The following is a 24998-nucleotide window of genomic DNA, read 5'->3' as shown; positions in this document are numbered from 1 at the left end:
ATGAATTTCATGCACTGGGCCTCTAGTATGGTCAATAAACATCATAGGCACAAAAGGAAATTTAAGTTTCTCTTTCACGTTATGGAAATTATCCCAATTGCATAATAAATTTTTCAAATTCTAATTAACACATTGTTTGCGGGTAGTTTTTATAGCGCGCTAACAGGTGGCGCGGGCCATTTTTGCTAATTTTTTGCGCAAATGGCAACATTCAGTAAAATTACGATAACTTTAGTTTACGTATTTATACGTTACCCGCATTCTACCGCTAGTCTATAAAAAATGTATTAATACGTGTCCCGCGCTCTACTACACCGGTAGAACGTATAAATACGTAAAACGTATAAATACGTTTCCCGCATACAATGTGTTAAGAAAATGATTATGATTATCCAAAAGTTTGGAAAATAAAATACAATCAGAAGACCAAATTTTAAAGGAAACTGTTATTGAGTTAAATTTATCAAGTGGACATTCAGTAATAGCTGAGTATTAAAGTTGCATTTCTAGAAAACTAGATATTTCATACCTAATGTGTGTTTTAGGCAGGCCACAAAACCTTAAAGTGACAAACCTTCTGTCATTTGTGAATAGTCTAATTGCTCTGTACTGAAATTAAATATTAAAGAAGGTCTGATTTACATGATGAGTATATGAAGCATTTTGTTAAGAAGCCAGTTTAAAAGACTCAACGTCTGAAGATGTTGAATTGATTTCCTTTTGGTTGATTCTGACCATATTCTACAATCAAAAGCTTTTTTGATTTTTTCCCCTGTTTCTTGGATATGTTTCAAGAAAATGGGAATTTGGGGATTTAGATTGGCCACTCAAAACAAGTAGTCAGATTTTAACAAAGGTGACAGAAAAGTACTTCTCATGGGGAAAAAAGGGATGTTTCATCAGCTTTATTTGTTATAAGAGAAATTATCAATAGGTAGTGGTGTTTATATCCGTAACCTAAATGCTGTGGGAAACTATTAAGCACCATCTACATTCTCTAAAGGAGAGTTATGCTTTGGGGTTGTATTATGTTCCTAAAATGTTTTCTAGCATAGGAATCGAACTCAAAGCCACACACACTCCTATTTATCCTTCCAGATATAACATAGTCACTGTCATTACGAAGTTTCTCTGACATGCCAAACACAATGCTAATCACTCTCTCATTTCGGACCTATTACAATACATTTTACCATTTTAAATCACTTTCTTGTATCTCTATCCTCCATTAGACATTGAGCTCATCCTAGGCCGAGACCAGGTCCTTTCATTTTGTATTCTCAGCACTTGCACTGTGCCTCACACACAGTACCTCCTCAATAAACGTTAATTGAATGAGTGAATAAATGAAAACACAAATTTTATGTATAAATCCTAGTACAACAGTAGCCAAGAGGAGTGACATGAAGGACGAGAAAAGGATGAAATCATGCAAAGTCTTTTGGATGTATTAGTGATATTGACTCTGATTCTAAAGATAAGAGAAATCATTGAATAATGGCAGCATGGTGATTATATTAAAAGAAGCTCAGAGTGAATTTGGGGATTGCAGTTGGATGATGAGTAGTTCAAATGACAAATGGTAGTGGCTTGGGCTTGGGCAGAGCTGATGGGGATAGAGAGTAATGGATGTATCAAGAAAAACATTTAACAGGCAGAGCTGATAGGATTTGGTGAGTGCTGGATGTTTGGGTGGGGTGAGCGAGAGAGCTGGTCAAAGAAGATTGCACCATTTACCAGGACAAAGTAGAAGAGGCACGGGTTTGGGGCAGAGGAGGAAAGTTGAGTCTGAGGTTCTGGTGAGATATCCATGTGTTACTCTGAGGGAGAAGCTATTTCTATTCTCCCTCGACACACAAGGACAACTGAGGCTGAGGTTGTTGGCACAACTCGTCAACTGGCAGAGCCAGGAGTCAGCCCCACATCTGCCTCCAGAATCTTTGCTGTTAACCCCCAGGCCACGCAGCATTATAATCCTTTGTTTAAAGAAAGCACCGATACACAGGAAGCAGAGTTGCAATTCTGACTTTCCTCTTCCTGACGCCCAAGTGTATCTCAACGGAGGCAACCTTGCTGGAGGGCGAGGCCACTTAGCTTCCAAAGCAAGGCAGTGGTCTTTGTAAAGCCTTGCTTTCCATACACATACCGGCCTAAACAGATGGCGGTGAAGCCACAGGGCACCAGAGAAAGACAGTGAGCAGGGGGCGGAAAAAAGGGGAGAATCCTCAGGGCACTGGTAGAAGTGCAAAGGTCTTGTTCAGGTGAAAGAAAATGTGTAATAAAATTCACCGGTTCAGCTGAACAGGTAATTACAGAGTTAATAAAACAAGAATTCCTGACACAATAGATTCTAACACTGCCATGGGTGTCATAGTCACCAAGTGACTTTTTAGTTTGCTGGTCATTGATCCACTAGACACTAACAGCTCCAATCGGATCAATGCAGAATAACATATGAGAAGGACTTTTGCATGTTAAAAATCTACTGGAAATTTTACATGAATGAGTTCATTATCTGGGTAATGTGACCTGTGTCCAAATGATACATGTGGCCCATTTGTCAGGTTTCCTTTTAATGGCAAAAAAAAAAAGGAATTTTTTTCTAAAAGCTTAATTATGTGAGAAATTCCACTGCCGAGAAATTGAAGCCACTTGGGTGCCATGAATGTGTAAACATGTTAATTTGAGAGCTGTGATACCTAAAGAGGTACATTTCATCTCACTCTCCCAGCCTCCCTTTTCCCCACAGGGTCACCTCACTCCCTCCTCCTTTGCTAGGGCCAGGCAACACTGTTCTGGGGTCTTCCTCTCTTTGTAGCCTTGGCCAGCTCCACTTTCTCTGAATCCTTCTCTCCTGCACTTACAGTTCCTTTTAAAAGCTTGTCTGCTAGGGCCAATATTTAACCCAGGATCCCTCTTGCTATCTTTATCTGCCTGGGACTCTGTTATATGGTTTTAGCAGAAGAGAGTAAATAGGTAAGAGAATATATAGTGGTTGGCAAAAGTGGGTTTACAGCTGTTAATATGGAAAATAATACAATTAATAAATAATGATACAAGAATAAACTGTGTTTCATGTACTCACAACTGTAAACCGACCTTTGCCCACCCCTGCATATATCTAGTTGTCAAAATTCATCAAAACGTATAAAGAATTTTATTTTACGTAAATTATATCTCAAAAATATTCAAAATCAAATATATAAAATACATTTTCTAGAGCCCTTTTTTATTTGTCTGGCTTCCATGAACAAGCCTATTGTTATAGCTCTATGTCAGCTGTCCTTCTTGAATCAAGTGATATATGAGCTCTTTGCCACATGTACATACAGGGTGGGGCAAAAGAGCTGTGAGTATGCAAAACACAGAGTTTACTCTTGTATTATTATTTATTAATGATTGTATTATTTTCCATATGAACAGCCATAAACATACTGTTACCCCATCCTGTATATTTGACAAACATATAAATATGTATAACGACTACATATATGTAATTGTATAATCATTACCAAATCAAGATAGAGAATATTTCCAAAAAGTTTCCATGTGCCTCTCTGCAGTCCATCCACTCCCTCCCACCCCTGGCAACCCTTGATCTATATTTTTGTGTATAGTTTTGCTTTTTAAAACAATGTTCTATAAATGAAATAATATGGTACCTAATCTTTTATGTCTGGCTTTCTTCAATTAGCATAAAACATTTGAGATTCATCCATGTTGTTATATGTATCAGTAGTTTATCATTTATATGGCTGAATAGTATTTCATTATGTGGATATACCAATTTTTTTTTATCCACTTACTAGGTGATGAATATTTGGGTTATTTTCAGTTTGGGATTATAGTGAAGGAAGCTGCTATAAACACTCAAACCAGAACCTGTGTTCAGACCTAGGCAGTCTAGATATACAGTTCACATTTTTTAAGTGTTCCACGCCAATGGTGCCCAATGAACCACTAAGCTCTTTGCCATCATCATGGCACCCCTTTTTTATGTTCTTTTGATTTCTCCTGGTGCCTGTATTGCTCCTCAAGTAGAGACTGCCTGATACCACATCAAGCACCACACAGTTAGCTGGTAAGCAGAAGCAGCATGCTTTAAAAATTTTAGTAGCCAGTGTGGCTCAGCGTTTGAGTGTCAACCTATGAACCAAGAGGTCACGGTGCGATTCCAGGTCAGGGCACTTGCCCAGGCTGTGGGCTTGATCCCCAGTTGGGGGTGTGTAGGAGGCAGCCGATCAATTATTTTCTCTCATCATTGATGTTTCTATTTCTCCTTCTCCCTTCCTCTCTGAAATCAATAAAAATATATTTTAAAAGTATAAAAAATTGTGCTTTAGAGAAAGCCCTTTGTATACCCAAACTAATTAAGGAAATTTATTTATAAGGAAACCCTCTAATTCAGGTATCTTTAAAGGGAGGACTTAGAAAATAAGAAATCAACATTCTCGCCACCATTTAGTGGTCCATGGTTTAAGTTCTAACATGGTGCTTAAAACTTCTTACCCATCAGTGTTGACCCAATATAATTTATTATCTTTGGAACAGCATACATTTATTGTAAAAACAATGGGAAAATATCTGCCAATGATGTGACTTTATATTGTTTAGAAAAACAATAATAAAAGCCAAACTTATAAAATAAATATTCCTAGTCTATGGATAGGTAAGACAACCTTTAAAAGATTTCTAGTTTATTGTAGGAATATATTTTAGCACTGTAATAATAAAATAACCTGAAGAATAATAGCCAAGTACAATGAAATATTCTAGAATTTAAAAAATTACAGAAGCATATACTTTATTCTTTGTGCACCAAAGGATAAGAATCCCAAGTAATACAACTTTGTCTCAGCTAACAACTATCATTTAGAAAATTCTTACGTTTTTTCCCCCTGGTCAAACTGTACATAATTCCTCTTCTTATATTTTCTTATTTATTAGATTAAAATTATTATTAAAAATTTCAAACATGTACAAGTATAGAGAAAATGGTATAATAAACCTCCTGTACCTATCACCCAGCTTAATAATTATCATCTCTTGGCCAATCCTGTCTCTTCTATCTCCCATTCACTCCTCACCTCCACCCAAATGATGTCTTTATTTTTTTAAAAAAAACCTTTTTAACTTTGAAATAATTTTTGATTTTAAAAAAAGTGTCTAAAATATTACAGAGTTCCTTTAATCCTTCATCAGCTCCCCCAATACTAGCATATTACAAAACCACAGTGTAACCACCCATACCCATAAACTGCTTTTATTTTTCTGTAAGAAAAACTGCTCAATTTTTGTGCTCCTTTGCTGAATGCAAATCCACTCATTTGAGGGAACAATAACTATAAAACACCATCCACCCTTAGCAATTTTGTAATTCCTTGTAATTATTTTCTTAATTTGGCCAGAAAAGAGCAAGTACATTAAGATCTCTGAAATAGCCATAAACTAATGAAATTTTTAGTTAACAAGATGTTTGGGAGAGTCAAGCTCCTATTTTAGGGACATAATATGATCTAATAATTATTCAAACACAGAAATACCAATAAAGTTCTGGCCTAGACACATTGGCTGTTTCTAAAATATAGATAATTACAATGTCAAGAGACTCCTGATCTGAGTTCCCGGTAGGATGTTCAGGGGCAAATGCGCTTCCCTTGCCACCCAGAATTCCACTGCTAATTATGAAATGTAATAAGTTATTCAAGTCATCAAATATGTGGGATTCTTGGTCTGAGGACCTTGCAGGGGTAATCTTTCCTGGATTTTCTACCAATAATTAGTAGACCCTTAAGAGCCAGCAGGGTTGGCATGCTTCTCCTATTTGTAGCTCCAGCAAATAAGTTGAACTAGGTCAAGAAACACCGCCGAGGCCATGTGGGAGCTCGCTATGTTGTCAAGGTCATCAAAATAATTACCTATCTTAAGCAACTTGAGAATGACTCAAAGCAGCATTAACAACAGTGAAGAATAAAAAGTTTAGTGTCTTTAGACAAAAATACATAACCGCTGAGAGAATACAAGGAAAAGTTGTGATTAGGGTGGGATACGACAGAGAACTGGAGAAAGGTTCCTAAGGGGAAGATGTGTTTAAAATTGTATCTTAAATTTAAGAGCAGGCTGCCCTAACCGGTTTGGCTCAGTGGATAGAGTTTCGCCCTGCGGACTGAAGGGTCCCAGGTTCGATTCTGGCCAAGGGCATGTACCTTGGTTGCGGGCACATCCCCAGTAGGGGGTATGCAGGAGGCAGCTGATCGTTGTTTCTAACTCTCTATCCTTCTCCCTCCTCTTTGTAAAAAAAAAATCAATAAAATATATATTTAAAAAAAATCTAAGAGCAGGCGACTAAGGCAACATAACAGAGCGGTTAAAGCAAGGTTAGCTCTGGAGTCAGATTGCTTGGGCTCAACTCACAGTGCAACTCCCTCGTGCTCTGTGCGTTATTTAACCCTTTCAAATCGAGCTTGACTAAAGATGCTTACCTTAACCACTGCCAGCTACAGATGCAACAGGCTCGGGCCAATGAGAACCACACAGAGGAGATCGAGTGTTTGCTGACTGGCTGGCTGACTGATATTTCACCCTAACGGAGATGTGGGGGCAGGCAAGGGTGGAGTCTCATTGGCTCTTGGACACTCATCCGCAGTTACAAGTAAGGGCTGGTTACAAGCTGCTGCTCCCCATCATTTCCCTCAGGCGGGGTAGTCACTTAGGTGTCAGGAGAACAATGTGCTCTCAGTTTGCCTAACTGGCCCTCCTGCCTGGGTTCCTTGTGCCTAGTTAGTTCCCCATGGGCGTGGCTCCGGCTAGGGCCGGAAGGGGGACTCCAGCCAGCCTGCTTCTGCGAGACTGGACTCCACTTCCCTCCCGTCCCCCATAAACTCTCGGTGAACGTCGACTCTCACCTGCCATTCTTTCAGCGCCCTGATGACTCATTCTGCTTTGATGCCATTCCCTGCCTAGCCCTCTTAGGCTGAATGCTTTGGATGTAACTTCGAAATTGTTTGCTTCTCTTAAACTCAGTTCACAGGAAAACCAGCTGCTTCCTCCGTTTCACATCCTGAAATCTTCCTTTACCTCTTCTTCTGGTTCCTGCTTCTACTTAGCCAAACCCCGCAGGGTCCCTTCTCCTAGACCTAGGGGGAGCTACCAACCTGTTGACAGGCCAACCCTACACACCATTTATGACAAACATGTATTGTTGTTATGATTTTTACCGAGGAGATCCTTTTATAATGTTTTTTTTAAAAAGTGGGTTACAAATAGAACTGCTAATAAAGGTAAGTAGTAATTTGTAAAGATCAGTTTCTTTCAAGACATTCTATACCAAATGGAAATTTTATGGTGAGTTTGGAACATTGAAACAGGCCACTCATGCGTAGCTGTCAGGACATGCAGAAAAATTGTTTGCCGCCTTAGCAAAGGTTATTTATGAAATGGCATTCCTTCCAGTTTACTCAGAGGCAGGGAGCCTACGGTGGGCTCTGCCAGTTCTGAAGATGGTGATCTGTGAAGGAGGCTTAGCTGTGAGGACATAGGTGACGTCTATGTTCAGGTGAGCTCTATCACCTGGTTCAGAAATAGCTTCTGAAAAACACAACTGGCACATTGTGGGGGGAAAGACACTTATATTTGAGCTGTCCCTTTTCTATAAGTAACTGAGGGATTCAAATATTCTGTGATAATTTCACTCTACCTTACCCTAGAGGACATATTTTAGCAGTCCTAGAAGCTTAGAAATCTTACAGAAAATTAAACTTTAGCCAAGTCTGGGCAAACCTGGCTTTCATGGGCTGCCAAAGAATCTGGCACAGACATACATGACATGACTGAAAGCACCTGGGTTTTGTTCACAATTTAACAGAGTTCCCCCACAGTAGTCATTAAACTCTGATCAGGTTACCAGATCTGAGGTTTTCGGCATCAGATGCCAGGCAGCACACAGTGAAATTCTTAGTTGCTGGAGATTTATGGCAGTCATATCGAAAGACAGGAAGGTATGGATTAGCCTACAAAGCAATTAAATGGAGAGTTCTCTCACAGGAAGCCTGAGGCCTCTCCTGACAAAGAGAGAAGGCCATTTTTCAAAACGCCTTTGGTATTTTCACGCTGTAAGTTCTCCAAATCTTCACAGCCATCTCTAAATATTCTGTGGGGTATTTTCTCAATGGTCCGGGTGTTATTATAGATGAGGAAAGAAACAGCAAAATATTTGAGCTATTTCCATCCCGCCTGGCATGGCTCAGTGGTTACAGTGTTGGCCTGTGCACTGGAGGGTCGTAAGTTCGATTTCTGGTCAAGGGCACGCACCTGGGTTGCAGGTTTGATCCCCAGCCCTGGTCAGGGCATGTGCGAGAGGCAACCAATCAATGTGTCTCTTACATTGATGTTGTTCTCTCTCTTTCTCATTCCCCCGCCCGTCTACTCTCTCTAAAAATCTATGGGAAAAATATCCTCAGGTGAGGATTAACAATAAATAAATAAATAAATAAATAAATAAATAAATAAATAAATAAAAATATTTGAGCTATTCCTGAATGAGCAGTGACTAAGATGGGAGAGTTGATTTTAGGAGAGGTTCAGAAGACATTTCTACAACTGTCCCTTTTCTCTTCCAGATGTATTGATATATAATCAACACGTAAGTTGTGTAAACTTAAGGTATACAAAGTGTTGATTTGATACGCATATATTGCAAAATGATTACCTCCGTAGCTTTTGCTAACACCCCCGTCACATCACATAATTTCCATTTCTCCCTTGTTGTGAGAACGTAAGTTCTACTTTCTTAGCCATTTTCAGGTACATGACACGGTACTGTTAACCACAATCACAATGCTGTGCATTAGATCCCCGGAACCTGGTCATCTTCTAACTGGAAGTTTGTAGCCTTTGACTAACATCTCCCCATGTCTGCTATTCCACAGCCCCTGGTAACCACCATTCTACTCTGTTTCTATGAATTGGACATTTTAGCACATGTAAGGTATTATATGTGTAAGCGTTTGTCTTAATCTGACATATTTCACTTCGCATAAATCCCTCAAATTTCATTCATGTTGTCTCAAATGGCAGGTTTCCTTCTTTGACATGGCTGAGTAATATTCCTCTGTGTGTGTGTGTAAAATCTTTTATCCATTTATCCATTATGAACACCTAGGTTATTTCCATATCTTGGCTATTGTGAATAATGCTGTAATAAACATGAGTGCAGATATATCTTCAAGATAAGGTTTTCATTTCCTTTGGATATATGTCCAGAAGTGGGATCGCTGAATCCTACGGTAGCTCTATTTTTAAATGTTTGGCGGAACCTCTATATTGTTCCCCATAGTGCCTACACCAATTTAAATTCCCAGTAACAGTGCACCAGGGCTCCCTTTTCTCCACATCCTTGCCAGCACTTTATCTCTTGTCTTTTTTATGATAGCCATTCCAACAAGTGTGAGGTGATAGCTCATTGTGTTTTTTCCATTGTTGTTAATTCTTATTGGAGGATATTTTTTTTTCATTGCTTCTTCAGAGAGAGTGAAAGGAAGTAGGGAGGGGAAGAGAGAGAAATATCGATGTGAGAGGGCCACATTGACTGGTTGCCTCCTAAAAATGCCCCAACTGGGTGTGGGGAGCAAACCCACAACCCAGGCATGTGCCCTTGACTGGGGATTGAACCCACAACTCTCCAGTCTGTGGGCTGGTGTTCTAACCACTGAGAACACCAGCCGGGGCCTCATTGTGGTTTTGACTTGCATTTCCCTGATGATTAATGTTGTGCATTTTCTCATGTACCTGTTGGCCATTTGTATGTCTTCTATGGAAAAATGTCTATTCAGTTCCTTTGCCCATTTTTAAATTGGATAGTTTGTAGTTGTTGTTATTGAGTAGTATGAGTTCTTTATATATTTTGGATATTAACCCCTTATCAGATATATGGTTTTCAGATAAAGTCTAAATGAATTAAAGATTTAAACATATGACCTGAAACCATAAAACTCCTAGAAGAAAACAGGGGGAAATCTCCTTAATGTTGAACTTGGCAACAATTTTTTGGGATATGACACTAAAAACACAAGCAATAAAAGCAAAAACCAATAAATGGGACTACATTAAACACCTATACTTCTTTACAGAATATCAACTCCTTTTGCTGGTCACGCTGGGTCTAGAGAGAAAAAGGGAGCCCCTATGCCAGGATTTCCCATGAGCCCTTTTTGATCCTTTGGCCTTACACTAGTTCTATAATTTTATTGTTCATCGTTTTCTCCATCAGAAATCATAAAAGCCATTAAGAGCAACTGTATGGTGAGAATAGAACACAGGAATTCAGAACGTCGTTCCTCATTCTGTTCCTCATCTTCTCAGACATCTATCTGCTTTTGGAATGAGATGTAAGTTAACATTCTTGCTGTGCCACAGCTGAGTTTTGGAAAAGTTACTTAACCTTTCTGATTCTTAGTTTCCTCATCTGTGAAATGGGGATAATACTATCTGGATTTCAGAATTAGTATGAGAGTTAAAACGAGGTATTATATGGAAAGCAGAGAGTACACTCTCAACAAACGTTTGCAATTTTAATTTTTGATTGTAGTTACTTAGTTAGGATAAAAGTCTCTTAATAGGTGGGGGAGGCTACTTCAAATGCTCAGTGGAAGAAGGGAATATATAAACAATAAGAGAAATCTCCCATTTTATGGAGAGAATTTGTTGCACGATGCTAAATTTTAGGTATTTTTGAGTGTAGGACTATTGTTAGGCCATTGTAGGGAAGTTGTTTCAATTATATAGGGAGGCATGTAAGAAATTTAAAGCCTGGGATACATCATAAGACTTATTTTCATAACCTTCAATGAAAGGTGTTATGAAAGTATAAATTATACATTTTCACTTTTATAATTATACTTAAACTACCTACTCCCAGATTTCATTATGTAATTCTTCAGACTTAACTTTGTTTCCTTTATAAAGCAATGTGCCATAAAAAGCCTTCTGTAAAAGAAATCATTACTAATCACATATTTACTATATAAAGAGAAAATGCCTCCCTAAATATTCATATTTATATTGCCACATTAGCTACTCTGAAATTGTTATTGGACAAAACTGATCATGTATTCAAGGCAGGTAAAATATTTATAAACGTTATTCAAATTACCCATATTCAGAGACTTTGTAAAATCTTTTTCAAATAAGTTTTTCTGTAAAAATTCAGAAATATATTCATAGTCATTGAATTTTTGTACACATTGTGGGTCATTTGCCTCCAATTCTGGCTCAGAAGGGGGCGGGGGTTATGCAAACAATTTTTACCCCCAAATTCTCTCCACATCCTGCAACATTTTTACAAGAAAGTTCTCCACAATATCGCCATTGCAATGGCATAAGTACTACTTTCCAAATGGCACATGTAGGAGCTCTAAATATCTGAACTAGAAAAACAAAGATAAAGTCTATGAATTCAGCCCAGAGGCAAACAGCCAACTAGGACTTACTGAATGGATAGCCACATAAGCATTCAAAAGGCACACACTATCTAAAGCCAACACCTACAACATCCCCATAATGAACACACACTTCCTTAAGAGCAAGCGTTCTTTGGGGCTTGAAATCAGTTTAATAACTGCCCTACCACTTTTTTTATAATTTCTCTTCATAACACTCATCTTAATTTGCTAGATAATTTTAATTATTTCATCAAAGTCACTTTGGAAGTCATACCAGTGTCACAACTACAACACAGGAGTGGCTCATACCACCTGGCTCCACACTTTCACTGCCTATAGTCCACAACATTCCCCAAACCTACAGATTTCACAATAATAAAAGAAAATGAAAAATAGATATTCAATAGGCAACTTACACTTTAAGAGAATGAGAGGGTAGTTGCATTTATTGTGTAGAAACAAAAGTACAACTATAATAATTTATTTGAAGATTCTAACTAAAAGAGAATATACAAAATATAAAAATTGAAAATGTGAAAGAAAGTGATATATATGATTACTACTAATAATATGGGATAATGGTGAAATTCAAAGCAGACACAGTTCCTATGAGCCACAGAAATTTTTGGTATGAGAAGAAAAAATGAAATATATTCTAAAAAACAAAAATACCAATATACAGCACACTTTCATAGAAGTATCTCAGTATATGCAGTTCTGTCTACCAACTACTAAAGCGGAGCTAAATTGATTATTCTATTTTTTTAAATCAGTTATCAGTTGGGTAAATGCGCCTCTGATTATAGGAATCATTAGCCTATCAATCAAATACCAGCCAGCTGCATACAGGATCTCAGACAAGATACCAGCTTGTATATCAACATATATATACAAACTCAAGTGGAAAAGGAAGTCTACCTTACAATGCATATTCTGAACTGTCCACAATAAATATTTGACACAACCAAAATGTTTTAACATACTCCACACCTTACTACCGGCATGATAAAAGCATATAATAGAACAATTCAAAGTAGAGAAAACTTGAACTTTAAAGCTAAGCCATACACTTATATTTAAAAAAAATGTAAAAAGTAAAAACATGAACGGACTCAGGAGGAACTTGGTATATCTTTAATTACTGTGTATTTAGTAACAGTGGTCTTTAATTTGACAAATACTCAATTCTCTTACAGATTATTTGCTAGTCTGTCTGATTTCTATGAATTCCTGGGAGAGTATAAGCCAAGTGGTAGCATTTAATGAAGACGTGTTTTGATTGATTATCTCTCAGTGATCTGTCCGACATACAGTGAGTTATGAAAGTCATCAATAATTTCCCCTTAAGCAATAACTCCACTTAAAAAGTTATTTTTAAAGGGCTTATCAAATTATAACTCTTATCAAAAACAATGAAGCGCGCTCTAAGGTTGTATCAAAATCATGACTGACTACTAGGTTGAAAATATATGTTAGTACTTGATGCAGATGGCTAAGGTATCTTAGCTAACTTGTTATAACTATGTCTACCTAAAGGCAAGTAACAGGAATGCAGGTAAATAGCACAAAACAGTGATTTTAAGAAAATGCAAAAATGATATATACATATAAAATAAAAGTATATAAACTTGTGCAGCGTATAGCAATACAGCTACTTGTAATGTAACATGAATAGTATGGCTTCAGGCAATTGAATAGAGAAGTGAAGCTGAACGCAGCTATACCCACCAAATGGCAAATGTGACACCTGATAATGTAAAACAGAGGCATCCCCGGGGTGCCATGTAAAATTATTATAAAGTGGTGAAATAACAATATAAAGTTAATTTTATTAAAATTAACAATAGTTCCCATCAGCACGAAACAATCTATATTCAAAATTAAAACAGTAGGGATGTTTATCCACTCAAGCATTCTGATAGGCTAAATATTGTTGACTGTTAAAAGAAATAAAGTTTCCAAGCTTCTTTTTTTCTTATACATTCATAAAATCTCATTCTTATGAGAAAGACCATATTCAAAGGCTTGAAATTAAAAGCATGTTTCCTCATGAAACTTAGTATATCTGGCATGTTGCTATAGAAATAGAGCAGTTTACTACTTAAAAAAATTCTTGGGAATAAAACAAAAGTGCCACGAAAATGTGATGATTTGATCAAATTCTGCACAGCACTTTTCAAGTACAATGAATAGAGATAGCTTAGATTCATAATTTCATGGTATTGTCTAAATCTTGATGCTTGCTGATATCTACCACTTTCTGTGTGCAGAACTGGCCTGCATACACTTGCCAGCTGTGAGGTTTGTGTTAAGTAAAAAAACCAATTTTTAGTCTCTAAATATAATATTGAGAGAGTTTTCTTCATTACAAAAAAATACAAGCTCATTGTCGAAAAAAATTAAAATAAAGAAGAGTGCAAAGAAAGAGTAAATACTATCCCTAATATTATGTTATAACCTGTAGCCATTAGTACTTCGGAACACATCCTTTCAGTAATTTTTAAATGCAGCAATAAGCATATATATTTTTTATTCTTAATATTTAAGAATTTAAAATTCATATTACAAAATGAATTTTACCTTTTCACCAAAACTAAAGGAATATTTCACAGCGTGTACTGCGTTTCATCCAAAGAGTAGCTGAGTTATACGATAAACTACTTCTGGTGAAGAACTGAACATTAGTTTAAAATTCAGGAGTTAATTAGTCAATGGCACCATGGAGTAGGGTGAGGAATATAATCTCTGGATTGAGATGCTTTTGATATTAGGGGACAAAAGGATTATTTTATGAGATCCCAAAATTTTGAGGAACTTCCTATATTTTAGACATTTGGAAAATCTGTTTTATGTGTTTGGAAATCTAAAACCACTAAATATACTCTGATAAATAACCCAATACAAGGTTAGTTTTATGTCCTTGATATTTATAACCCAGAAAACATGGATTATATAAGGTAGAGCAAGGGACAATTTAAGAATTAGTTATAATTAAAGATAATATGCTTAAAATTTTTTTGATTGATTTGAGAGAGAAACGGGGAGGAGAGAGAAATATCGATTTTTTGTTCCACTTATTTATGCATTTATTGGTTGCTTCTTGTATGTACCCTGACTATAGATTGAACCCACAACCTTGGCATATCGGGATGATGTTCTAATCAACTGAGCTACCTGGCCAAAGCCATTATCAAAGGAAAGCAACCAAATCATAAAAAATTTATGTAACACTATTACATTTAATTTAAGCCAAGAAAATCTAAGCTTACACGAACTCATTCTAACTCTAACACTGGCCACTGAGTTGAGGATGAAACAACAGATACCTTATCAGTTAACTCACTAGAAATTTCATATGGATCAATGAAGTTGATAAACAAGAACTTTTGCAGCCTCTTTTTTTATTCCTAGATTGCCTCTTTTATGTTTTAAGGGAAAAAGCAAATCTTACACCTGCACACTCTATTTTAGCACTCTCTCTCCCATATCTTCTTATATCATATATCATGTGTTGCCCCTTCCCAGGAATGTAAACTCCATGAGGGCAGGGTTTTTACATGGATGTATCCCCAGTGCCTAGAACAGTACTTGGCCCGTAGTAGGTGCCCAATGAACATCTGTTGAATAAATGAATGAGTTTTCTCCAATTGGGTAGAGTTAGCAGAAATCAATTTAAGTCTTCAAAAAAATAAAAAGGGAATGTATTTTCCAAGACATTAAATATACTTCTCAGAACTTGGGTTTCTCTTACTTTGGGAGCACACAATTTTGTAACTTTTGGTCTTCTTTCTAGGGTTATTTTGATAACAGTAATTACCAGAGCTTACTTCACTGAAAATTTGTGAATTCATTTTTTAAAATTTCAGAAAACACCATTTTTTTTGCTGTTGCCACTGATGCTAGAACAAAAAAATGACTCCCCTGTCTCTTTCTTGTAAAAAATACAGTACTAACCACACAAATCCAGGTAGCTGCCTCATCAATTCTCATTTATTCTACCTCATCTATTCTCCGGCGAAGGACACTCTGTCTCATATATTCCTATTGAACAATAGAACCGTTCTGAAAAATTTGCGTACTAGCAATTAAACCATTTTGCAGTTTGCAAACAGTAATGCAGATTCCAGTGATAAGATGAGTGAGCAGGATGCAAGAACACCTTAACGATCACCTGCCACACTTGTGTTGGAGGTGCTCCATGGCTGTTTACCCCTTCTGCCATCTGGCTCTGTAGATATAATAACAATTATTCCATCGAGGTGTGTAGCTCCCTAAATCATATTAATATACAATGATTCCACTAGTCTTATAGGAGTTGATGTCTTTGTGTGCTCCCATTTAACCTGGGTAATGCGCTAAAACAAGTCTGCCTCATCATTAAGAATTGATTTTTTATTTATGTGAATGTCACTGGCAATCCCATGATATCCCTTTGTAATTCAGTTGAACAGGACTGCAAGCTAGCGTTAATCTATTTTTATGGCATATCTTTAAAAATTTGCAACATCTTGCTACATTTGGATATTTATATAGAGATTTGTGTTCCCGCAGAAAGCTGTTGTTAGCTTTGGAGATCTATTTCATATAGCAATAGGGCAAGTATCTAATATACTTCATTAGCTATCTTATATCAGATAAGGGTTTATTTCCTTAAATTATTTAACCTTGGTAGAACCTACTAAGATCACATAAATTACAGATACACTAATGAAAATCATTAGTTAGCCTATTTTAAAAAAACCCACAACAACCAACAGGAATAAAATAAAAACAGTTAAAAATCAGCCCTTTGGAAACATGTTATGAAAACAACTTGGTGAATTTACCATGATCACCCATTTCTTAATGTTGCCATTGGTCACTTATTATTTAGACATTGACATCAACAACTGTCCAAAGGTGTTAGTATTTGTAAAAAAGTCATATTGCTTTTTTTTTGGCTAATGCAAAATCTGATTTCAAAAGTTATAGTTACAAGTATTTATAAATTGCCTTAATAACTTTTGCTAATTTAAAAATATTATAATAAAAATAATAAGCAGTTATAAAGAGAAGAAAAATGTTTTAAAATGCTGAGAACAAACAGCACATGGCCAAAATTACACTTTAAGTCTATTTTTTCCTGAGAGTACTTACAGGATCATTAAATAATGACCTCATGGCTAAGTTCTGTCAGAACTTCATAGTTGGGTGAGTATCAAAAAGTCCATAATACTGTTAAGAAAGCAATAGTGAGCTTCTTCCAAAAATTACAGAATTTGGGATGTGGAAAGATTATGGTGTGTTATATCTGAGGTTCTCGCCCACTTTAGACTGCTGTTTTAAAGGTAGAATTGCTCCTATGTTAGTGAGAGTTTATAATATATAATTAGTGATACAGCAACTCTTAAGGAAGTTGAACAAGTTTCAGGATTTTTAAAGAAATGAGGCAATACTTCTTCAGATCTAAAAGATTTTGCAGAAGAACGTCACTGCAAACTATAAACTACTGTAAGATTCTTGGCCTAGAAAAAGTGTCTTGTGCTTTGCATGGATTATGTGGACAATTAAAAAACAACAACACCCGGGCAAATTCAGGATTCCAACTTGAAAGGTATGTCGGAAAACTTAATTAAGGGCTCACACTTAAGAAATGAACATTCATAAAAGCTGCATTTGAGTTAGAAGTGTGAGTCTATGTAGTTTTCAATGTAATCCACTAAGTCCTGTACTCCTGAAACTGTAATTTTTTTACAAATATGTTTCCTAAGAGCTGTGTAAATTATATTCTTTATGTATTGTAATGTTATAAATAACAAAGAAGCAACTATGTGCTTTTGTATTCAATAAGTAAGCATTTAATGCTCAGATATGTTCACTAAAGATAGTTTCACAAAAAAGCGGGGGACGTGTTTCTGTGCTCTTCGGAACTAGGTGGAGAGCAATTATCAGGAATAATACATGTGTCAGCTTTTGAGTACAGTATTGCTTCTAAACATTATTAAAAAAAAACACTCCACGAAGATGATAAAAGGTGGATTAATCACCTAAATGCCTATAAATTGAGATTTAAGGTCAGAGATATTTCCTTCACCCACCCTGTTGTCACATACGGGGTTGGCTGGTCACACATCATGTCCTGGTGCGTACAAGGTATGCACTGTGGTTCAGAGTTAATATTGGGGAACTGGTTTGGAGGACTCACAATTCAGGTTTTAAAACATAATAATGGTAGTGTCTACACACTATTCTAATGATTCTAATGGCTTTATTTTCATTAAAATAATTCTTTATTTTTAGGAATGAGACAAATAAAGAGGGAACGTAGGGTCCGTCTGAAATCTACTTCAGGGCTCACCTCAATCGGGTGCACCGTGAATGCTGTGACAATGACATTCACAATAGCATTGCTTCTGGGTCCTGCTATAATTTGCTCTCTATGATTGTCCCTTTAAACAAAAAGCTCTGCACTCAGCATGCAAAGAAGTTAGAAGTGGGGAAAGGAGGGGCACCCTCACATATAAGAGGAGAGAGAGGAAAAAACTGCAGATCAATCATTTATAATTAACAAAAATCCGATTGGTGCTTTAAATAGAGATCAATGTGTTCCAGGCTGCCTGGATTGTGGGGATGTATTCACCTTCTCGTAACTCTCCAAGCAAGCTGTCACACCTACAGAATCACCATTTGTTTTCTTAACAAAGCTTCAGGGGGCGCCAGGCTCTCATTGAAATTTCATTAATCTAATGGAGTAAAGTCCTATAGAAAAAAATCAAATTCTCGTTGGACGAGATGCTACCTGGGAAAGATAACCTCTGTTTGAACTCTCAGACTCCGATCGCTCTGCTATTAGTCTGAGGAAACAGACAGCAACAACGCTGATTACAGCCACCGGCCTCAACAATTTTTTTTTCTAACTAGCAATTTCAAGTGCCAAGTGCCACAGTGTCAGCTAAAGAAACACAACTGCGGGTTTTCTGCAGAGGGAAATGGTTCTGAAATGTCACTGAATAGCTCACCAAGGACGCCAATCTACGACAACAGAGGCATAAGCATATAGGAGCAAGGGCCCACACATCCTCCTTTCACAGGTATGTTATTTACATGCATGTCATTTGTGAAACCCACAGATATTCAATTCAGGATTCTCACAGAAGTCTGCACCGAAATCTGTTTAGAAAGCAACGGCGAGATTTCCCCAAAAGTCATAGAATTTTGGGTAGGGGGAGATTGTGAAATGGTATACGCATAAGTAGATGCCCTACATGGTAGATGACGATCTTCAAGTTTCCAAGACAACAATTATAACTGTTACTTAGTGATCATATTTCAGCATCACCTCCATGTAATTTACTTTACAAGTTTGCAAATGTGGCCCAAATGTGTGCATGTCAATGTGCAGTGGCAACAAGACCTTTGAGAGAAAAATATGGAATGCTGATTCATCAAAATTTCTCCTAGGAATGTCCACATGGCTCATGTGACACTCAGCAAGAGTATAGGGTGGTAGACATAGGCATAATGAAAGGGCCAACGTGACTAGGCTGCATCTGTGCCAAACTAAAATAGCTTTCCATATTGCTTGGCTTTCCCTATTTAAATGTCTATTTAAAAACAAATTAAAATGACTAGCAGACCAGTGACTTGAGGTACCCTGTATAAGAGTCCAAAGAGAAAATGAAACAACCTGTAGAAAACCCTCCACTAAGCCCCTACATGAATACTGTGCTGCACAAGGAGCGACTGGGCAAAGGGAAGTAGACTTCAACCAGGTGAGATCACAGTCAAGTTCACCACTGCTTTCTGGTTTCACCTACTCCTAAGTCTAGAAGTGACTGTGCAATCCTCCCTCGTGTTAAAGGAGAAAACAAATCTTACTTTAAAATAAAAAACCAAACCAAAACAAAATTGAAAAAATTCTGAGCTCATCTTCCAGATAATATTTTCATTTTGCGATAAATGTGCTGTTTTTCACCTAGCTCACATAAAGCTCACTTCAGGTCAGGCAATATCTTCTGTCTCCAAAGCACTTCACAGGAGTGAGTCACATCCTCTTACTTATGTTTTTCCATTTCTCTGGTTATGGGTAGACATTTTTCTACTTGGGATAGATTTAATATTTTTCTTCTGGTCTAAATTTATCCATAAAGACGTAGCTTCTGTTCATACATGATTCCTCTAATTTCCTGTCTGAGATCCACCTGTAGAATTATACGTACTTCCTGCTCTCCACCTACATCCTGTTTAGAGATGCCACTGAGAATATATCAATTTTTTTTAATTTTAAGCAACAGGAAAATGGGTAAATAACACATTTGTGTGTCTGTGTATATGTGCTATATATATATAAACACATAATGTATGCAAATCTATACACACACAAAAGTTAGTTTACTCAAGTTCAGGTTATTAAAATTGATCCTGGGAACAAAATAATACACCTTTTCTAGGCATTCATCCCTACAATAGAGACAGAGAAAGAAGGATTGTGAGAGGGAGACACACACATTCAGATGAGCCTTCAGGGAATTGTATGAACTTTTGAACCAGAGGCGGAGAGCCAGAGCCCAGCCTGTTCCCACTTTAATAAACATTTTTTTCTTCAATTAATTAAGGTTTGGAAAGAAAAAAAATCCACAGAAGAGAAGTAATTTAACATGCAACGCATACTTTGCAGATGGATCCTACCTTCAGATGCTTATTAAATCTATGCATGATTGCGCTGGAGAAAATTAATTGCATTGTTTCTTGCTATTCAAAAGGGGGCTGCAAACAGCTCAAAAATAAAAAGGAAAATAAAGCAAGATTATTGTTGTTGTTTTAAAAACACACACACACAACAGCTACAGTATAAAAGGAATACTTCAAAGTCCCAATACCCACAATTGGCATAAGAGCACAAAAGATTTCTTTAAAATTTGTTTGATATTTGAAAATACTGTGTATGTTGCCAGAATACATATAAGTTTGTATACTTTAAGTTTACTAGTAGTCTACTCTAACTAAAATTTCCTACCCAGTGGCATTTGAACTATTCGATTAAGTGGTGAGTTTCTGTCCAAATCCTGCTGTGAAGAAAGACTTACATCAGCAGTCAGTACACACTGCCACACATTCCTTGTATCTTGGTTAGCTGGTCTTCTCTCCATTCTAGTCTTTGGAAAAAATGATACATTCTTAGATTTGGGGGAGAAAAAAATACACTACTATCATAAAATATTCAGAATGTAAGTAATCATTTGCATTTTTATCAGCTTTAATTATTATTTTTAAAATACATTTTTATTGATTTCAAAGAGAAAGGGAGAAAGAGGGAGAGACAGAAACATCAATGATGAGAGAGAATCATTGATTGGCTGCCTCCTGCACGCCCCACACTGGGGATGGAGCCCACAACCCTGATCAGGAATCGAACTGTGACCTTCTGGTTCATAGGTCGATGCTCAACCACTGAGCCACACCAGCTGGGCAGCTTTAATTATTTTTTAAAAAGCACAGAAGCTTCAGAAACTCAAGCCGTTTTTCTTTTTGCCGTTTCTGAAGTCCTGCTAGTGGAAATTGAACTGTAACCTCTCTGTTAGATTGTCCTGAAAACTACCTCCATCAAACGTGAAAGGACCACTCTCTGTCTCAGGAGTCACAAGAGTTATTAACTTTCTTAACTCACTCATTTCCAGATTTAAAAATAATCCTTGTATTACTTCATTACAGATGTTTCTTTTGATGCGACCCACCCTGTTGTTGACTAAAAACATTTCACTTAAGAACTCCTGGATGTATTCGATTCCATGACTCAAATAGATGGAGGCTGGGTTTTATTCTTCATCCCACTCCAAATAGATACATCAGTCTCTCTAACCCCTGGTTAATGTGTATAACTATTTTAAAGTATTTATCATGACAAGTGTGTTGAGTGTAACAAACGAAGGACATGTCATAAATGAAATCGTCTGATGTACAACAGAGTTCTTAAGATATGGGTTAAAACATAGATATATTAACATTGGGATTCGCTTACACAGTGTCCTTCCCCAGCAGCTCTCCAAGAACAATATGCATTACTTCATACATAATTACAGATATTATTGTCCCTAGTTAGAGTGGGGCAAAACAAGGTCTTACGGTGAGACAGGTAGAACAAAACTTTTAAGACAAGTATTCAACTTTTATCCCCTTGCTCTAACTTTTAGAATCAGACCCACCACCCTATTAGAACATCAAGCAAATACAAGTAGGGTCTCATCAACTTTCAAAAACATAGCTGCTTTAGAGAAAAATATATGCCATCACGAGAAACTCAGCTCAAAACCTAGCCCAAGCCTTGTGCTGCTAGAGTTTTCCTAAATGTGACCTAAAAAAGGTATAGTACCTATTTTATAGGTTCTTAAAGAGGACACACAGAAATATATGGATTGGACCTATAGAACTTCACCATTACTAAGTTTAACTAAGGTATTAAAACCAGGCCAGATGCAGAAATTTTTGCAGCCTTTCTTAAATCAATCCACATTGATATGTATGAAATGCCTGAATAATACAGGTGGGGAAAAGCCCAAGAAGGGAGATTTCTTAGTTCAAGGCACCTGAATTCATTTCCTGCCCCAGAAAGATCTCTTCTTCTGTTTGCTATACCGCAACCTTGAGCAGCCACTCCATAGGGCTGACTGCAGCCAAATATACACCTGACCTGTCTTTTTACTCCAGATTGTCTAGTTATTCCCATATTTACCTTTTAAGTTTCCTCTGCAATTGACAACCCTCCCCATCTCAAAAATGGGGTATTGGAAATGAAAGTCCTGTATGTCAGTCATCCCTCCCTAATTGGTCATCTCAAGTTCTCAGACGTCCTCGAAAGAACCTGTCACATTGCGCTGCTCTATTATCTTTCTGCAAAGTTCCAGGATGAGCACCGACAAGCAACTAGTAGGAATCGGTTGGCAAAGCAGTTTTGGTAGCCCGAATGCCTCAGACTCTGCTTGGACCAATTCTGATGGAGTATATGGAAGGGGTTATCAAAATCCAGATTCCAAAAGCACAGAATAATTCTAGGAAAGTAGATAGTTAGATTCACTTTCCACAATCTAAGAGTTTCGTCTAAGTTTCAGACTTTAAGATACTTACTTTCTAAGTAAGAATAGTTTTAAAAAATTAAAACCCTTTATTGACTTAGCCTTTACATTTCTCACAGACCTTAAAATAAATACACCATTCTCTTGAAGCAGAACTCACTGATGACTGGGGAATTAGATTCAAGCAAGATACTATCCTTTGATTTAGCAAATCTCTGTATTAATTTAGTACATTGGATCCTCTTTTGCTGAAAGAGTTAAACTCCCTCTATAAGGTAAAGAGCTTAATCACTCTTGGATGAGATATTTTTTCTATTTTCCAATGCAATTACTCTTTGTCTTAAATCTAATTGAATTCACTTTCTATGTTAGTGGGGGAAGGGTGTGGGTAGGAGAGATGCAGCATTGGTTAGAAGACAAATCATGTGAATTGTAGACTTTTCAAAATAGAGGATATTTTAAAGACAAAAAAATTTGATAAAAATGTTTAAATATTCAGTGGTGTGGTGTGGGTAGGGGCGTTTTGGGCCGTCAGGAACAGGATTTTGCATATGGAGAATATCAGGGACATGGCATCAGGAACATTCATATTTATAATTTATAAAGTATCTTTGGATTCTCTGGATGAAAAGGACCATTTAAATATGAACATTTTCATTTCATGTGGGTGATCATAGGGTGTTGACAACTAAGCATAAGCATGTCTCAGTAGGCAAAGGGAAATAAACTCTTCGGTGGATTTCGTTTTTCTGCCATTTTCTCTTCTCTGAGTTGTAACATACACACTTGAGCATGTCCTAGTTGACGGCCTCTTTTCCCTGTTCTAAAGTTCCTGTCTCTGTAATTTATCTTTGTAGTGTCAGTGTGCTGTCCAGCATTTGCCTTTGTACTCATAAGCTATATTGAAGGAAGTAAACATTTATCTTGGATTTATCTGGTCCAGTGTTTTCTACCTTCAGTATTTCTGTTGTCTAAGGGAGGAAAACCTCCAGATATCAGGGAAGGAGGAGAAAGGGAGGTTGTCACTCTGTGACATGGTAAGAAACACCATAGAACAAGAGACTGCTCTTATCCCAAGGTTCTCTGAAGGTTTTTAGGATATGACAAGTTCATATATATATAATTTGGTGCTGGGCCACAACCACATTTTTTTTGGGGGGGGGGTCAATTTCATGAACACTTATTGAATATCTAATATGTGTTAAAATCTGTAAGAAATATAAAACTAATTAAGACACAACCTCTGCCCTCTGGGAGCTCACAGTCTGTTAGAGAAACCAGCACATGTAAGTAATATAATGCAAGGCAAGTGGTGGCAACAGCTATAATATAATAGAGTTATTGGTCAATTAAACTGCAAGACAGGAAGATGTTGAGTCTAACTTGGGACACCTAGGAAGCCATGTCGAGAAGAGTTTGAAGGATTAGTGAGATGCGGGTGGCTGGAGAGGGTGGGAAAGGCATTCCAGGTGGAAGACACAGGGCTGGGTTTGGGGAATGATGAATAATCCCGTGAGGCCAAAGTTTAGGGCAGAGTTTCAAGTGTAGAAGGTAAGAGGAAAGGTAGGTTCAGAACTATGACTCATATTTGAGCTCATAGGCAAGATCATGAAGCTGCAGTGTCACCAGACAACAGTTCTCAATGATGAGTGTTCCTTGCTTATTAGTATCCCCACTGTGTGCTCAAGAGGTTCTGACGTCACTGGTCCAGTTCCTTCCTAGGAGGGCTCTGCCACCCTCCGAGAAGTGTCGTAGCCTTTTGTGGTACAGTTTGGGGAGCGTGAGGAGAATGCGATGGCAGTTCAAAAGGACAGAGGTCACTCAGATAAAATAGTAGAGGACAGAGAGCAGAGAAGCACGCTCCACTCCGTACTGCTCAGCATCGGGAGAGGCAGGGCAGAATGGTACGTTTGGGAGAGTTCTGGGCTAGGACAGCAAGAGGCTCTGGGGAGTTGTGAGGATTTTGAGGAGGGGAAAGTTGTCTTATAAATTATACTTCAGGTATTTGGGGGGACTGAAATGCTTACTCTTAATGTCCTTCTGTGAATGTGGAATCTTTTCAGGACTGGGTCTTGGTGTCAACAGGGATCACAGGTAAGCCAAGATTCAGGGCAACTCAGCAAGAAATCATATGTGACTTTTCATGGACTAAAGGCTATGGCTCACATTACACCAAGAGAAAGCGATGACGGCTGAGCCTGAAAATGAAGTTGGATTAGGAGCTTTTACCATTTTATTCCTCCATGAATTCTCCATTTAATGTTTAATATTTGTTTAATGGATTGAGCTGGTTCACGCTGTATATTAATTACTTTTTAGCAGTTATTCTTCTTTTCGTGATTCTATTCTATTTCTATAGTGCCTCCCTATACTTCCACTCTCCATTTTCCCCCAAGTCCTGGTCCAATCCCTACTCCATATTCTTTACTCTCAGCAAATGGCTTTGCACTCCTCTCCCTTCAAGTAAAAATATCTCTGCATCTTTACCCCTTTCTATTCGTTAACTCTTTAT

The 24998-nt window shown here is 37.3% G+C and overlaps 1 protein-coding gene across 1 annotated transcript in view; it reads right to left on the bottom strand.

The window, feature by feature from the left end:
• SKAP1 (src kinase associated phosphoprotein 1) overlaps positions 1-24998 on the bottom strand; it is a 254985-nt gene that overhangs the window by 120938 nt on the left and 109049 nt on the right. The gene's annotated exons all lie outside the window — the stretch shown is intronic.

The sequence above is a fragment of the Myotis daubentonii genome, chromosome 16 (assembly GCF_963259705.1).
Source record: "Myotis daubentonii chromosome 16, mMyoDau2.1, whole genome shotgun sequence".
Taxonomy (NCBI): Eukaryota; Metazoa; Chordata; class Mammalia; order Chiroptera; family Vespertilionidae; genus Myotis; species Myotis daubentonii.
This window is presented reverse-complemented; position numbering and strand designations above follow the sequence as displayed.